General features: G+C 41.5%; 2 pseudogenes; both read left to right on the forward strand.

Annotated features, from left to right (window-relative positions):
* The first annotated feature begins 5,910 nt into the window (after positions 1–5,910).
* LOC119344999 lies at positions 5,911–7,201 on the forward strand (annotated as a pseudogene).
* Positions 7,202–15,723: 8,522 nt separating this feature from the next.
* Positions 15,724–17,627, forward strand: part of LOC119345000 — a 7,839-nt pseudogene continuing 5,935 nt past the window's right edge.

Genomic DNA, 17,627 nt, shown 5'->3' on the forward strand with positions numbered 1-17,627 from the left:
GATGGTAGTGCATCAAGATCGTCACCACGCCATCGTGCTGACGGAACTCTTCCCCGATACTTGGCTGGTTCGGAGTTCGGGGATCGTCGTCGAGCTGAACGTGTGCTAGAACTCGGAGGTGCCGTAGTTTCGGTGCTTGATCGGTCGGGCCGTGGAGACGTACGACTACATCAACCAAACGCTTCCATTGTCGATCTACAAGGGTACGTAGATCACACTCTCCCCTCTCGTTGCTATGCATCACCATGATCTTGCGTGTGCATAGGAATTTTTTTGAAATTACTACGTTCCCCAACAGTGGCATCCGAGCCTAGGTTTTATATGTTGATGTTATATGCACGAGTAGAACACAAGTGAGTTGTGGGCGATATAAGTCATACTGCTTACCAGCATGTCATACTTTGGTTCGGCGGTATTGTTGGACGAAGCGGCCCAGACCGACATTACGCGTACGCTTACGCGAGACCGGTTCTCCCGACGTGCTTTGCACATAGGTGGCTTGCGGGTGACAATTTCTCCAACTTTAGTTGAACCAAGTATGGCTATGCCCGGTCCTTGCGAAGGTTAAAACAGCACCAACTTGACAAACTATCATTGTGGTTTTGATGCGTAGGTAAGATTGGTTCTTGCTTAAGCCCGTAGCAGCCACGTAAAACTTGCAACAACAAAGTAGAGGACGTCTAACTTGTTTTTGCAGGGCATGTTGTGATGTGATATGGTCAAGACATGATGCTAAATTTTATTGTATGAGATGATCATGTTTTGTAACCGAGTTATCGGCAACTGGCAGGAGCCATATGGTTGTCGCTTTATTGTATGCAATGCAATCGCGCTGTAATGCTTTACTTTATCACTAAGCGGTAGCGATAGTCGTGGAAGCATAAGATTGGCGAGACGACAACGATGCTACGATGGAGATCAAGGTGTCGCGCCGGTGACGATGGTGATCACGACGGTGCTTCGAAGATGGAGATCACAAGCACAAGATGATGATGGCCATATCATATCACTTATATTGATTGCATGTGATGTTTATCTTTTATGCATCTTATCTTGCTTTGATTGACGGTAGCATTATAAGATGATCTCTCACTAATTATCAAGAAGTATTCTCCCTGAGTATGCACCGTTGCGAAAGTTCTTCGTGCTGAGACACCACGTGATGATCGGGTGTGATAGGCTCTACGTTCAAATACAACGGGAGCAAAACAGTTGCACACGCGGAATACTCAGGTTATACTTGACGAGCCAAGCATATACAGATATGGCCTCGGAACACGGAGACCGAAAGGTCGAGCGTGAATCATATAGTAGATATGATCAACATAGTGATGTTCACCAATGAAACTACTCCATCTCACGTGATGATCGGACATGGTTTAGTTGATTTGCATCACGTAATCACTTAGAGGATTAGAGGGATGTCTATCTAAGTGGGAGTTCTTTAAGTAAATTAATTGAACCTAAATTTATCATGAAACTTACTACCTGATAGTATCTCTCTTGTTTATGCTTGATTGTAGATAGATGGCTCGTGTTGTTGTTCCGTTGAATTTTAATGCGTTCCTTGAGAAAGCAAAGTTGAAAGATGATGGTAGCAATTACACGGACTGGTCCGTAACTTGAGGATTATCCTCATTGCTGCACAGAAGAATTATGTCCTGGAAGCACCGCTGGGTGCCAGGCCTGCTACTGGAGCAACACCAGATGTTATGAACGTCTGGCAGAGCAAAGCTGATGACTATTCGATAGTTCAGTATGACATGCTTTACGGCTTAGAATCGGGACTTCAACGACGTTTTGAACGTCATGGAGCATATGAGATGTTTCAGGAGTTGAAGTTAATATTTCAAGCAAATGCCCGGATTGAGAGATATGAAGTCTCCAATAAGTTCTATAGCTGCAAGATGGAGGAGAACAGTTCTGTCAGTGAGCATATACTCAAAATGTCTGGGTATAATAATCACTTGATTCAATTGGGAGTTAATCTTCCAGATGATTGCATCATTGATAGAATTCTCCAATCACTGCCACCAAGCTACAAGAGCTTCGTGATGAACTATAATATGCAAGGGATGAATAAGACTATTCCCGAGCTCTTCGCAATGCTGAAAGCTGCGGAGGTAGAAATCAAGAAGGAGCATCAAGTGTTGATGGTCAACAAGATCACTAGTTTCAAGAAAAAGGGCAAAGGGAAGAAAAAGGGGATCTTCAAAAAGAACGGCAAGCAAGTTGCTCTCAAGAGAAGAAACCCAAACCTGGACCTAAGCCTGAAACTGAGTGCTTCTATTACAAGCAGACTGGTCACTGGAAGCGGAACTGCCCCAAGTATTTGGCGGATAAGAAGGATGGCAATGTGAACAAAGGTATATGTGATATACATATTATTGATGTGTACCTTACTAATGCTCGCAGTAGCACCTGGGTATTTGATACTGGTTCTGTTACCAATATTTGCAACTCGAAACAGGGACTACGGATTAAGCGAAGATTGGCTAAGGACGAGGTGACGATGCGCGTGGGAAACGGTTCCAAAGTTGATGTGATCGCAGTCGGCACGCTACCTCTACATCTACCTTCGGGATTAATATTAGACCTAAATAATTATTATTTGGTGCCAGCGTTAAGCATGAACATTATATCTGGATCTTGTTTGATGCGAGACGGTTACTCATTTAAATTTGAGAATAATGGTTGTTCTATTTATATGAGTAATATCTTTTATTTTGCCTCCACAAGAAGAAAATATGTGATTCTCATGGAAGCACAACTTTTTTCACGCCAAAAAAAAGTCAATATTTTCTCTCTCCAAACCTAGGGAAAAACAAAAAGGCAAAAAAATATTCAGAGAAAACCATCTAAAACCCAAAAATACGTATAGAAAAATAAAAAATAACATCCCGAGGAAGCGTCCAGCGCATGACACATGGTGGCGGTAGGAGAATCAAAATGCACAGAACCACCACTTTTGTGTCACAACTCATGAAAAACCACAACTTTACAATAATGTGATACTTTGCACCAAACCGAAGAATTGACATTGGCAAAGAACACTGAACCAAATTCTGAGCGCGTTTTGACGTGGCCGATCGCGGGCAAGCGGACAATGGGCCATGTATTAAAAATGTTAATCTTATATTTGAAAAATGGTAAACATGTTAACTGTGTACTCAAAAAATTTAAACTTATCTTTGAAAATTATTAACATATATTAGAAACAAATTCTTCATGTATATGAAAAATATAGAATGAAACAAAAAGAAATAAATAAAAATCCAAAAACCAATGAAAATAAAGGAAAAATGAACAAGGAAACCGAAGAAACAAGTGTAAATAACATGGAAGATAATGATAATGGGTAAAAAAACAAACCGCAGAAAATCAACAAAATCTAAGAAAACAAAGAAGCCCAATGAATACAAAAAGAAAAAATAGAAAAGAAAAATAAAACCCAAAGAAACCAGTGTAAAGAATGGAAAAAATTAAACCCCGACAAGGAAACAAAGAAAAAAAATCGATGAAAAACAAGAATGAAAGAAATAGAACAGAAGAAAAATAAAGAAAAGGAAAAAACAGTAAAAGTCGAGAAAGAACCCAAGAAAAACCGAGAAACCAGTGGAAACTAAGAAGAAACGAAGAAAAAGTTTAAAAAAATAAAAAAGAAAAACAGAAGAAAATAGTGAGGAAACAAAGAAAAAACCTAAAGAAGAAAAAACCTTGCGAACCAACGAAGGAAGCTCAGCAAGCGAAGTGGAACGAGAAACATTACGCAGAAAAAGAAGACGAAAATGGGCTGGCCCAACAGGTACATCGCAGGGGAAAACGCTTCAGCGAGATAGAAGAAACTCTCGTGTGAAGCGAGATATAGTCAACGCGTATATTTGGTGCCAAGTGGACCTGGCGGTGGGCCATCCCTATATAATTGACCAAAAGTGTTTTCACCCAGAAGAAAGACCGCGTATACCCAAACAATGCAATCAAAAGTGGTATTTTTTTAGGAAAACAAAATAACCATGGTACTATTTTGGAATATTAATCTGAATTGAGGTGGTTTTTTGTATTTACTCCGGAAAAGTTGATCGGCATACCGATGATTGGCTGGAGTTTGCTCGTGCTTGTCGAGTCAAAGAATTCTAAAGGATAGCCATGGTGGCATATGGCCATACTTCGAGTCAAAATAAGAGAAAATATAGCGTTTCCAAATGAAGTGTGAAAGTAGCGGACCCTGCTGTAACTGGCCCGTGCCTGGTCCTGCTGTGAATTAATTGTGTGTTTTGCTGATGTTGTACAACCTACACAAGGCCATGTATTAAAAAAATGTTAAATCAAGCATTTGAAAAATATTAAATGTGTATAGAAAATATTTTGACTATGTATTAAAAAAATATTAATCTTTTATTTGAAAAAATGTTAATCGATCATTTGAAAAATGTTAATTATGTTTAGAAAAAATGTTGACCATGCACATTAAATTGTTAATCTTATATTTGAAAAATGTTAATCAAGTATTTGAAAAAGATTAAATTATGTATAGAAAAATGTTGACCATGTATTCTATAAATATTAAACTTGTATTTAAAAATGTTAATCAAGCATTTAAAATATGTTAAACATGTGTATAGAAAATATGTTAACCGTGTACTAAAAAAATGTTAAACTTGTATTTGAAAAATCTTAACCATGTATTAAAAATATTCTTGACGTATAAAAAATGAAAAAACAATGAAAACCGAAAAAATAAACCAAAGAAAAAAATGAAAAATAAAACCAAAGAAATAAGTGCAAATAAAATGGAAAACAGTAAAAACTGCTAAAGAAACCGATGAAAATCAACAAAAAAAATAAGAAAAAACTAAGACACCGAATGAATACAAAAAGGAAAAAAAGAAACTAAAAAAATGAGAAACCAATGGAAAGAATGGAAACAGTGAATACCCGACAAAGAAACAGAGAAAACCGATGAAAAATAAGAAAGAAACAATCAAAACGGGAGAAAAGCGAAGGAAAAAGAAAGAAAAGAAAAAACTAGTAAAAACCAAGAAACCAGTGAAAACCAAGAAGAAACGCGGGGAAACATTTTAAAAACAAATAAAAACTGAAGAAACTAGTGAGGAAACAAAGAAAAACTGAAGAAAAAAAGAAACGGAAAAGAAAAAAATGTGCGAACCAACGAACGAAGCTCTGCGAGCGAACTCGGTCGATAAACCTAGCACGGGAAAAAGAGAAAAATGTGCTGGCCCAACAGCTACATCGTAGTGGAAAACGCTTCAGCGGGACAGAAGAAACTCTCGCGTGAAGTGACATATAGTTGACGCGCATTTTTTTTGAGGAAACATATTTCGTGCCAAACGGACCTGATAGTGGACCATCCCTATATAATGCGGATCAATTGTAGCCCAATCGGTGCCTGGTGTTTTTTGCACACACAAAAAATGACCTTCAAAGTGGTATTTTTTTAGGAAAACAAAATAACCGTGGTACTATTTTGGAGCCCTAATCCGAATTGTGGTGGTTTCTTGTATTAACTCAGGAAAAGGTGATCGGCATACGGATGATTGGGTGAAGTTTGCTCGTGCTTGTAGAGTCAAAGAATTCTAGAAGGATGTCCATGGTGGCATATGGCCATACTTTGATTACTTTTGTGAAACCGCAGAATAAATATGGTTCAAAGACCAACCAAACAATTTGATCTTCCCTTCTCTCTCTTTTTGTGGGAATTTGACCTTCCCTTCTTGTCCATTATTCTTTTTCTGCTCGATGTGAAGTCTATAAATTCCTCTGCCGTTCCACCCTCCAAGAGTCACACAAACATCCAAAACACTGAGAAAGTGCAGGCAGGGACAACCAAGAACACAAAGCTAGCTAGCTACGCGCAATGTTTCAGCTGATCAACACACGAGCTAGGGAGGGATGGCGCTGAAGACAGGAGAAGACCTGAAGCTGCTGGGGATCAGGGGGAGCCCGCACGTGCTGCGCGTGCGGCTCGCGCTCCGCCTCAAGGGCTTGAGCTACGACTACGTGGAGCAGGACCCCAGGAACAACCACAAGATGGGCGACCTGCTCCGCCACAGCACGGTGCCGGTGCTGCTGATCCACGGCGGCAAGCCCGTCCGCGGCTCCCTCAACATAATACTATACGTCGACGAGGCCTTCGCCGGCCCCTCCCTCCTCCCCGCTTGGCGCTGGCTGCCACGCCCGTGCCGTCGCTCGCTACTGGGCCGACTTCATCGATGACACGGTACTGTGCATTACAAACACTTTGAATGCATGACCGTTGTTAATTTGATTCATCGATTGCTTTGTGCTCTTTTACCATGGTTCTAGTTCTACGTTGTAATTCATCGTGTGTTCGTTCGATGGCAGCTCGTTGAGGCGATGTACAAGGCGGAGGGCAGGAACCAGGCGGCTGCGGCGATAGAGGCCCTAGAGGGTGCACTGAGAGAGTGCTCCAAGCCCTTCTTTGGCGGCGACAATGCCGGATATTTGGACGTCGTTCTCGGGAGCCTTCTTCCATGGGTGTGTGCCGCCGACGCGACGTGGGGTACCGAGACCTTAGACCCCGCCATGATGCCGCTCTTGGCCACTTGGAAGGACCGCTTCAGTGCGTTGGACGCGGCCCAGGGGGTCATGCCGGACATGGGGAAGGTGGTCGGCTTTGCCACGATGATGCCTGCTAGCCACCCTAAACGATCAGACCTGACGCTTCATGTGCTTACGGTTTTTTTTTATGATTCTAATTGTGTGTATTACTTGGATGGCACTATAGAGGCAACGTTGCACCAAAGGGTGCCATCCCTTTGAGACCAATAAGAGAGAATATATATCCTAATCCTAAATGAAATATGGAAATAGCAGTCCAGGCGGTTTTTCGTTCGGGACCCATACGCTTGCTCGGACTGACAATTAGTTTTTTTTAAAGAATATAACATTTTATTGATAAAGTATAATCAAGATAGAGTGCCTCCCGGATACAATTCGGGGTTGCATGAAAAACAGAGTCGCTGGGGACTCACAGGATCTAGTTAGAATATGTGCCACGACATTCAACAAACGATTTACATGACTAAAGCAAACAGATGAGAAGAACGAGACCAACTCCTCGATATCAGCAGTGATGAGCCCCACCGGCGAGCAATCAACCGTCGAAGCATTGGTTCTCCGGATAATTGACAAACAGTCTGCCTGGAAAAACGGCCCTTGAAAATCCTTCCTCACGGGTGAGAGCCACCACACGCTGTAGCGCCAGTCAGGGGCGGAGCCAGGATTTTGTGGAGTCTGGGCAAGTTTGAGCCGAAGTGTCCATTACAAAAATTAAAATCGAATTTTCGGAGCAAGTCTTTTTTCCTTAATACATTTTTTTCAGTAGACACCACAAGAACCGGATTTTGGAAGATCTCGCAAATTTTAGCTTTTTTGCTAGAAAGTACTTAAATTAATTTTGAATCAAACAAAATATACATTATTTAACCCTTTTAGACACAAATCTTTGAATTCTAGTGGTCAACACACACCAACCCTTTTCCTAATGAGCGGATTTGAGTCTAACCCACCATGGCCATAAATAACATTAAAAATCAAGCTGGCAAGACAGGTAATTGATCCTGTGAGCTCGAAAGCACTGCCACTAGAGTAGGGCTTAGGTTGTATTAAAATGTGCATACAGGTTCTATTAAACAATAATGAGCGTGTAGAAAAAAAGGAGGGGGGGCTGACAAAATTGCAGGCAACAGGTAGGTTTTGTAAAAATTTCGACCAGTGAGAACAACCATGATTCAGATACACATAGGTTATTTAAAATGTGCATACAGGTTCTATTAAACAATAATGAGCGTGTAGAAAAAAAGGAGGGGGGGGGCTGACAAAATTGCAGGCAACACGTAGGTTTTGTAAAAATTTCGACCAGTGAGAACAACCATGATTAAGATACACAACATATAAATAGCATCATAATCCTGAAACACAAATTTGCATTAATGAAGTGAAACTATAAACATTGTAAATAGACATTTAATTTTAACGTGAAGTAATATATAACCTCAATGACCAAGAGCCCACTCTCAAACCTCAAAAATTAAAACATCAATTTTTTACAAAAAAACTATATACTTTGAGATAAAACAATAACCGTCCAGGGGAAAGGGAGGGAATAACTGACAGCTAATTGAACCAGTGCATACCTAGTAACGTATGAATAACCCACAACTTCGCTTCTCCTCCTCCAAGAAAGAAGGCTATGGCCGGCGCCGCCGCAGGTCCGCCTCGTCTCTGGTGGCCCTAGGGCCATGGGGGCGCGGTGGATCCTGCCAAGGGCCGGCGGGAGGGCTCCGTTTTTAGTTGTTTTTTCCTGTCTTGCTAGGGTTTGTGTCCTGCTCAGGAAGGCGAGACGACGGTGGCTCTGAAGGAAATATGCCCTAGAGGCAATAATAAAGTTATTATTTATTTCCTTATATCATGATAAATGTTTATTATTCATGCTAGAATTGTATTAACCGGAAACATAATACATGTGTGAATACATAGACAAACAGAGTGTCACTAGTATGCCTCTACTTGACTAGCTCGTTAATCAAAGATGGTTATGTTTCCTAACCATGAACAAGGAGTTGTTATTTGATTAACGAGATCACATCATTAGGTGAATGATCTGATTGACATGACCCATTCCATTAGCTTAGCACCCGATCGTTTAGTATGTTGCTATTGCTTTCTTCATGACTTATACATGTTCCTATGACTATGAGATTATGCAACTCCCGTTTGCCGGAGGAACACTTTGTGTGCTACCAAACGTCACAACGTAAATGGGTGATTATAAAGGTGCTCTACAGGTGTCTCCAAAGGTACATGTTGGGTTGGCGTATTTCGAGATTAGGATTTGTCACTCCGATTGTCGGAGAGGTATCTCTGGGCCCTCTCGGTAATGCACATCACATAAGCCTTGCAAGCATTGCAACTAATGAGTTAGTTGCGAGATGATGTATTACGGAACGAGTAAAGAGACTTGCCGGTAACGAGATTGAACTAGGTATTGAGATACCGACGATCGAATCTCGGGTAAGTAACATACCGATGACAAAGGGAACAACGTATGTTGTTATGCGGTCTGACCGATAAAGATCTTCGTAGAATATGTAGGAGCCAATATGAGCATCCAGGTTCCGTTATTGGTTATTGACCGGAGACGTGTCTCGGTCATGTCTACATTGTTCTCGAACCCGTAGGGTCCGCACGCATAAGGTTTCGATGACAGTTATATTATGAGTTTATGAGTTTTGATGTACCGAAGTTAGTTCGGAGTCTCGGATGTGATCACGGACATGACGAGGAGTCTCAAAATGGTCGAGACATAAAGATTGATATATTGGACGACTTTATTCAGACACCGGAAGTGTTCCGGGTGATTTCGGAGAAAACCAGAGAGCCGGAGGGTTACCAGAACCCCCCCGGGAGAAGTAATGGGCCATATGGACCTTAGTGGAGAGAGAGAGGGGCAGCCAAAGGTGAGCCGCGCGCCTCCTCCCCCCTGGTCCGAATTGGACTAGGAGAGGGGGGGCGGCGCCCCCCCTTTCCCTCTCCCTCCCCACTTCTTTCCCCCTCCTAGTAGGAGTCCTACTCCTACTAGGAGGAGGACTCCTCCTTGGCGCGCCATAGAGGGCCAGCCGGCCTCCTCCCCTTGATCCTTTATATACGGGGGCAGGGGACACCCCTTGACACATAAGTTGATCCACATGATCATATTCTTAGCTATGTGCGGTGCCCCCTTCCACCATAGTCCTCGATAATATTGTAGCGGTGCTTAGGCGAAGCCCTGCGACGGTAGTGCATCAAGATCGTCACCACGCCATCGTGCTGACGGAACTCTTCCCCGTTACTTTGCTGGTTCGGAGTTCGGGGATCGTCGTCGAGCTGAACGTGTGCTAGAACTCGGAGGTGCCGTAGTTTCGGTGCTTGATCGGTCGGGCCGTGGAGACGTACGACTACATCAACCAAACGCTTCCATTGTCGATCTACAAGGGTACGTAGATCACACTCTCCCCTCTCGTTGCTATGCATCACCATGATCTTGCGTGTGCGTAGGAATTTTTTTGAAATTACTACGTTCCCCAACAGTGGCATCCGAGCCTAGGTTTTATATGTTGATGTTATATGCACGAGTAGAACACAAGTGAGTTGTGGGCGATATAAGTCATACTGCTTACCAGCATGTCATACTTTGGTTCGGCGGTATTGTTGGACGAAGCGGCCCAGACCGACATTACGCGTACGCTTACGCGAGACCGGTTCTCCCGACGTGCTTTGCACATAGGTGGCTTGCGGGTGACAATTTCTCCAACTTTAGTTGAACCGAGTATGGCTATGCCCGGTCCTTGCGAAGGTTAAAACATCACCAACTTGACAAACTATCGTTGTGGTTTTGATGCGTAGGTAAGATTGGTTCTTGCTTAAGCCCGTAGCAGCCACGTAAAACTTGCAACAACAAAGTAGAGGACGTCTAACTTGTTTTTGCAGGGCATGTTGTGATGTGATATGGTCAAGACATGATGCTAAATTTTATTGTATGAGATGATCATGTTTTGTAACCGAGTTATCGGCAACTGGCAGGAGCCATATGGTTGTCGCTTTATTGTATGCAATGCAATCGCGCTGTAATGCTTTACTTTATAACTAAGCGGTAGCGATAGTCGTGGAAGCATAAGATTGGCGAGACGACAACGATGCTACGATGGAGATCAAGGTGTCGCGCCGGTGACGATGGTGATCACGACGGTGCTTGGAAGATGGAGATCACAAGCATAAGATGATGATGGCCATATCATATCACTTATATTGATTGCATGTGATGTTTATCTTTTATGCATCTTATCTTGCTTTGATTGACGGTAGCATTATAAGATGATCTCTCACTAATTATCAAGAAGTGTTCTCCCTGAGTATGCACCGTTGCGAAAGTTCTTCGTGCTGAGACACCACGTGATGATTGGGTGTGATAGGCTCTACGTTCAAATACAACGGGAGCAAAACAGTTGCACACGCGGAATACTCAGGTTATACTTGACGAGCCAAGCATATACAGATATGGCCTCGGAACACGGAGACCGAAAGGTTGAGCGTGAATCATATAGTAGATATGATCAACATAGTGATGTTCACCAATGAAACTACTCCATCTCACGTGATGATCGGACATGGTTTAGTTGATTTGCATCACGTAATCACTTAGAGGATTAGAGGGATGTCTATCTAAGTGGGAGTTCTTTAAGTAAATTAATTGAACCTAAATTTATCATGAAACTTAGTACCTGATAGTATCTCTCTTGTTTATGCTTGATTGTAGATAGATGGCTCGTGTTGTTGTTCCGTTGAATTTTAATGCGTTCCTTGAGAAAGCAAAGTTGAAAGATGATGGTAGCAATTACACGGACTGGTCCGTAACTTGAGGATTATCCTCATTGCTGCACAGAAGAATTATGTCCTGGAAGCACCGCTGGGTGCCAGGCCTGCTACTGGAGCAACACCAGATGTTATGAACGTCTGGCAGAGCAAAGCTGATGACTATTCGATAGTTCAGTATGCCATGCTTTACGGCTTAGAATCGGGACTTCAACGACGTTTTGAACGTCATGGAGCATATGAGATGTTTCAGGAGTTGAAGTTAATATTTCAAGCAAATGCCCGGATTGAGAGATATGAAGTCTCCAATAAGTTCTATAGCTGCAAGATGGAGGAGAACAGTTCTGTCAGTGAGCATATACTCAAAATGTCTGGGTATAATAATCACTTGATTCAATTGGGAGTTAATCTTCCAGATGATTGCATCATTGATAGAATTCTCCAATCACTGCCACCAAGCTACAAGAGCTTCGTGATGAACTATAATATGCAAGGGATGAATAAGACTATTCCCGAGCTCTTCGCAATGCTGAAAGCTGCGGAGGTAGAAATCAAGAAGGATCATCAAGTGTTGATGGTCAACAAGATTACTAGTTTCAAGAAAAAGGGCAAAGGGAAGAAAAAGGGGATCTTCAAAAAGAACGGCAAGCAAGTTGCTCTCAAGAGAAGAAACCCAAACCTGGACCTAAGCCTGAAACTGAGTGCTTCTATTACAAGCAGACTGGTCACTGGAAGCGGAACTGCCCCAAGTATTTGGCGGATAAGAAGGATGGCAATGTGAACAAAGGTATATGTGATATACATGTTATTGATGTGTACCTTACTAATGCTCGCAGTAGCACCTGGGTATTTGATACTGGTTCTGTTACCAATATTTGCAACTCGAAACAGGGACTACGGATTAAGCGAAGATTGGCTAAGGACGAGGTGACGATGCGCGTGGGAAACGGTTCCAAAGTTGATGTGATCGCAGTCGGCACGCTACCTCTAAATCTACCTTCGGGATTAATATTATACCTAAATAATTATTATTTGGTGCCAGCGTTAAGCATGAACATTATATCTGGATCTTGTTTGATGCGAGACGGTTACTCATTTAAATTTGAGAATAATAGTTGTTCTATTTATATGAGTAATATCTTTTATTTTGCCTCCACAAGAAGAAAATATGTGATTCTCATGGAAGCACAACTTTTTTCACGCCAAAAAAAAGTCAATATTTTCTCTCTCCAAACCTAGGGAAAAACAAAAAGGCAAAAAAATATTCAGAGAAAACCATCTAAAACCCAAAAATACGTATAGAAAAATAAAAAATAACATCCCGAGGAAGCGTCCAGCGCATGACACATGGTGGCGGCTGGAGAATCAAAATGCACAGAACCACCACTTTTGTGTCACAACTCATGAAAAACCACAACTTTACAATAATGTGATACTTTGCACCAAACCGAAGAATTGACATTGGCAAAGAACACTGAACCAAATTCTAAGCGCGTTTTGACGTGGCCGATCGCGGGCAAGCGGACAATGGGCCATGTATTAAAAATGTTAATCTTATATTTGAAAAATGGTAAACATGTTAACTGTGTACTCAAAAAATTTAAACTTATCTTTGAAAATTATTAACATGTATTAGAAACAAATTCTTCATGTATATGAAAAATATAGAATGAAACAAAAAGAAATAAATAAAAATCCAAAAACCAATGAAAATAAAGGAAAAATGAACAAGGAAACCGAAGAAACAAGTGTAAATAACATGGAAGATAATGATAATGGGTAAAAAAACAAACCGCTGAAAATCAACAAAATCTAAGAAAACAAAGAAGCCCAATGAATACAAAAAGAAAAAATAGAAAAGAAAAATAAAACCCAAAGAAACCAGTGTAAAGAATGGAAAAAATTAAACCCCGACAAGGAAACAAAGAAACAAAATCGATGAAAAACAAGAATGAAAGAAATAAAACAGAAGAAAAATAAAGAAAAGGAAAAAACAGTAAAAGTCGAGAAAGAACCCAAGAAAAACCGAGAAACCAGTGGAAACTAAGAAGAAACGAAGAAAAAGTTTAAAAAAATAAAAAAAGGAAAACAGAAGAAAATAGTGAGGAAACAAAGAAAAAACCTAAAGAAGAAAAAACCTTGCGAACCAACGAAGGAAGCTCAGCAAGCGAAGTGGAACGAGAAACATTACGCAGAAAAAGAAGACGAAAATGGGCTGGCCCAACAGGTACATCGCAGGGGAAAACGCTTCAGCGAGATAGAAGAAACTCTCATGTGAAGCGAGATATAGTCAACGCGTATATTTGGTGCCAAGTGGACCTGGCGGTGGGCCATCCCTATATAATTGACCAAAAGTGTTTTCACCCAGAAGAAAGACCGCGTATACCCAAACAATGCAATCAAAAGTGGTATTTTTTTAGGAAAACAAAATAACCATGGTACTATTTTGGAATATTAATCTGAATTGAGGTGGTTTTTTGTATTTACTCCGGAAAAGTTGATCGGCATACCGATGATTGGCTGGAGTTTGCTCGTGCTTGTCGAGTCAAAGAATTCTAAAGGATAGCCATGGTGGCATATGGCCATACTTCGAGTCAAAATAAGAGAAAATATAGCGTTTCCAAATGAAGTGTGAAAGTAGCGGACCCTGCTGTAACTGGCCCGTGCCTGGTCCTGCTGTGAATTAATTGTGTGTTTTGCTGATGTTGTACAACCTACACAAGGCCATGTATTAAAAAAATGTTAAATCAAGCATTTGAAAAATATTAAATGTGTATAGAAAATATTTTGACTATGTATTAAAAAAATATTAATCTTTTATTTGAAAAAATGTTAATCGATCATTTGAAAAATGTTAATTATGTTTAGAAAAAATGTTGACCATGCACATTAAATTGTTAATCTTATATTTGAAAAATGTTAATCAAGTATTTGAAAAAGATTAAATTATGTATAGAAAAATGTTGACCATGTATTCTATAAATATTAAACTTGTATTTAAAAATGTTAATCAAGCATTTAAAATATGTTAAACATGTGTATAGAAAATATGTTAACCGTGTACTAAAAAAATGTTAAACTTGTATTTGAAAAATCTTAACCATGTATTAAAAATATTCTTGACGTATAAAAAATGAAAAAACAATGAAAACCGAAAAAATAAACCAAAGAAAAAAATGAAAAATAAAACCAAAGAAATAAGTGCAAATAAAATGGAAAACAGTAAAAACTGCTAAAGAAACCGATGAAAATCAACAAAAAAAATAAGAAAAAACTAAGACACCGAATGAATACAAAAAGGAAAAAAAGAAACTAAAAAAATGAGAAACCAATGGAAAGAATGGAAACAGTGAATACCCGACAAAGAAACAGAGAAAACCGATGAAAAATAAGAAAGAAACAATCAAAACGGGAGAAAAGCGAAGGAAAAAGAAAGAAAAGAAAAAACTAGTAAAAACCAAGAAACCAGTGAAAACCAAGAAGAAACGCGGGGAAACATTTTAAAAACAAATAAAAACTGAAGAAACTAGTGAGGAAACAAAGAAAAACTGAAGAAAAAAAGAAACGGAAAAGAAAAAAATGTGCGAACCAACGAACGAAGCTCTGCGAGCGAACTCGGTCGATAAACCTAGCACGGGAAAAAGAGAAAAATGTGCTGGCCCAACAGCTACATCGTAGTGGAAAACGCTTCAGCGGGACAGAAGAAACTCTCGCGTGAAGTGACATATAGTTGACGCGCATTTTTTTTGAGGAAACATATTTCGTGCCAAACGGACCTGATAGTGGACCATCCCTATATAATGCGGATCAATTGTAGCCCAATCGGTGCCTGGTGTTTTTTGCACACACAAAAAATGACCTTCAAAGTGGTATTTTTTTAGGAAAACAAAATAACCGTGGTACTATTTTGGAGCCCTAATCCGAATTGTGGTGGTTTCTTGTATTTACTCAGGAAAAGGTGATCGACATACGGATGATTGGGTGAAGTTTGCTCGTGCTTGTAGAGTCAAAGAATTCTAGAAGGATGTCCATGGTGGCATATGGCCATACTTTGATTACTTTTGTGAAACCGCAGAATAAATATGGTTCAAAGACCAACCAAACAATTTGATCTTCCCTTCTCTCTCTTTTTGTGGGAATTTGACCTTCCCTTCTTGTCCATCATTCTTTTTCTGCTCGATGTGAAGTCTATAAATTCCTCTGCCGTTCCACCCTCCAAGAGTCACACAAACATCCAAAACACTGAGAAAGTGCAGCCAGGGACAACCAAGAACACAAAGCTAGCTAGCTACGCGCAAGGTTTCAGCTGATCAACACACGAGCTAGGGAGGGATGGCGCTGAAGACAGGAGAAGACCTGAAGCTGCTGGGGATCAGGGGGAGCCCGCACGTGCTGCGCGTGCGGCTCGCGCTCCGCCTCAAGGGCTTGAGCTACGACTACGTGGAGCAGGACCCCAGGAACAACCACAAGATGGGCGACCTGCTCCGCCACAGCACGGTGCCGGTGCTGCTGATCCACGGCGGCAAGCCCGTCCGCGGCTCCCTCAACATAATACTATACGTCGACGAGGCCTTCGCCGGCCCCTCCCTCCTCCCCGCTTGGCGCTGGCTGCCACGCCCGTGCCGTCGCTCGCTACTGGGCCGACTTCATCGATGACACGGTACTGTGCATTACAAACACTTTGAATGCATGACCGTTGTTAATTTGATTCATCGATTGCTTTGTGCTCTTTTACCATGGTTCTAGTTCTACGTTGTAATTCATCGTGTGTTCGTTCGATGGCAGCTCGTTGAGGCGATGTACAAGGCGGAGGGCAGGAACCAGGCGGCTGCGGCGATAGAGGCCCTAGAGGGTGCACTGAGAGAGTGCTCCAAGCCCTTCTTTGGCGGCGACAATGCCGGATATGTGGACGTCGTTCTCGGGAGCCTTCTTCCATGGGTGTGTGCCGCCGACGCGACGTGGGGTACCGAGACCTTAGACCCCGCCATGATGCCGCTCTTGGCCACTTGGAAGGACCGCTTCAGTGCGTTGGACGTGGCCCAGGGGGTCATGCCGGACATGGGGAAGGTGGTCGGCTTTGCCACGATGATGCCTGCTAGCCACCCTAAACGATCAGACCTGACGCTTCATGTGCTTACGGTTTTTTTTTATGATTCTAATTGTGTGTATTACTTGGATGGCACTATAGAGGCAACGTTGCACCAAAGGGTGCCATCCCTTTGAGACCAATAAGAGAGAATATATATCCTAATCCTAAATGAAATATGGAAATAGCAGTCCAGGCGGTTTTTCGTTCGGGACCCATACGCTTGCTCGGACTGACAATTAGTTTTTTTTAAAGAATATAACATTTTATTGATAAAGTATAATCAAGATAGAGTGCCTCCCGGATACAATCCGGGGTTGCATGAAAAACAGAGTCGCTCGGGACTCACAGGATCTAGTTAGAATATGTGCCACGACATTCAACAAACGATTTACATGACTAAAGCAAACAGATGAGAAGAACGAGACCAACTCCTCGATATCAGCAGTGATGAGCCCCACCGGCGAGCAATCAACCGTCGAAGCATTGGTTCTCCGGATAATTGACAAACAGTCTGCCTGGAAAAACGGCCCTTGAAAATCCTTCCTCACGGGTGAGAGCCACCACACGCTGTAGCGCCAGTCAGGGGCGGAGCCAGGAATTTTGTGGAGCCTGTGCAAGTTTGAGCCGAAGTGTCCATTACAAAAATTAAAATCGAATTTTCGGAGCAAGCCTTTTTTCCTTAATACATTTTTTTCAGTAGACACCACAAGAACCGGATTTTGGAAGATCTCGCAAATTTTAGCTTTTTTGCTAGAAAGTACTTAAATTAATTTTGAATCAAACAAAATATACATTATTTAACCCTTTTTAGACAGAAATCTTTGAATTCTAGTGGTCAACACACACCAATCCTTTTCCTAATGAGCGGATTTGAGTCTAACCCACCATGGCCATAAATAACATTAAAAATCAAGCTGGCAAGACAGGTAATTGATCCTGTGAGCTCGAAAGCACTGCCACTAGAGTAGGGCTTAGGTTGTATTAAAATGTGCATACAGGTTCTATTAAACAATAATGAGCGTGTAGAAAAAAAGGAGGGGGGGCTGACAAAATTGCAGGCAACAGGTAGGTTTTGTAAAAATTTCGACCAGTGAGAACAACCATGATTCAGATACACATAGGTTATATTAAAATGTGCATACAGGTT

The sequence above is a fragment of the Triticum dicoccoides genome, unplaced genomic scaffold (genome assembly GCF_002162155.2).
Source record: "Triticum dicoccoides isolate Atlit2015 ecotype Zavitan unplaced genomic scaffold, WEW_v2.0 scaffold19820, whole genome shotgun sequence".
Classification (NCBI taxonomy): Eukaryota; Viridiplantae; Streptophyta; class Magnoliopsida; order Poales; family Poaceae; genus Triticum; species Triticum dicoccoides.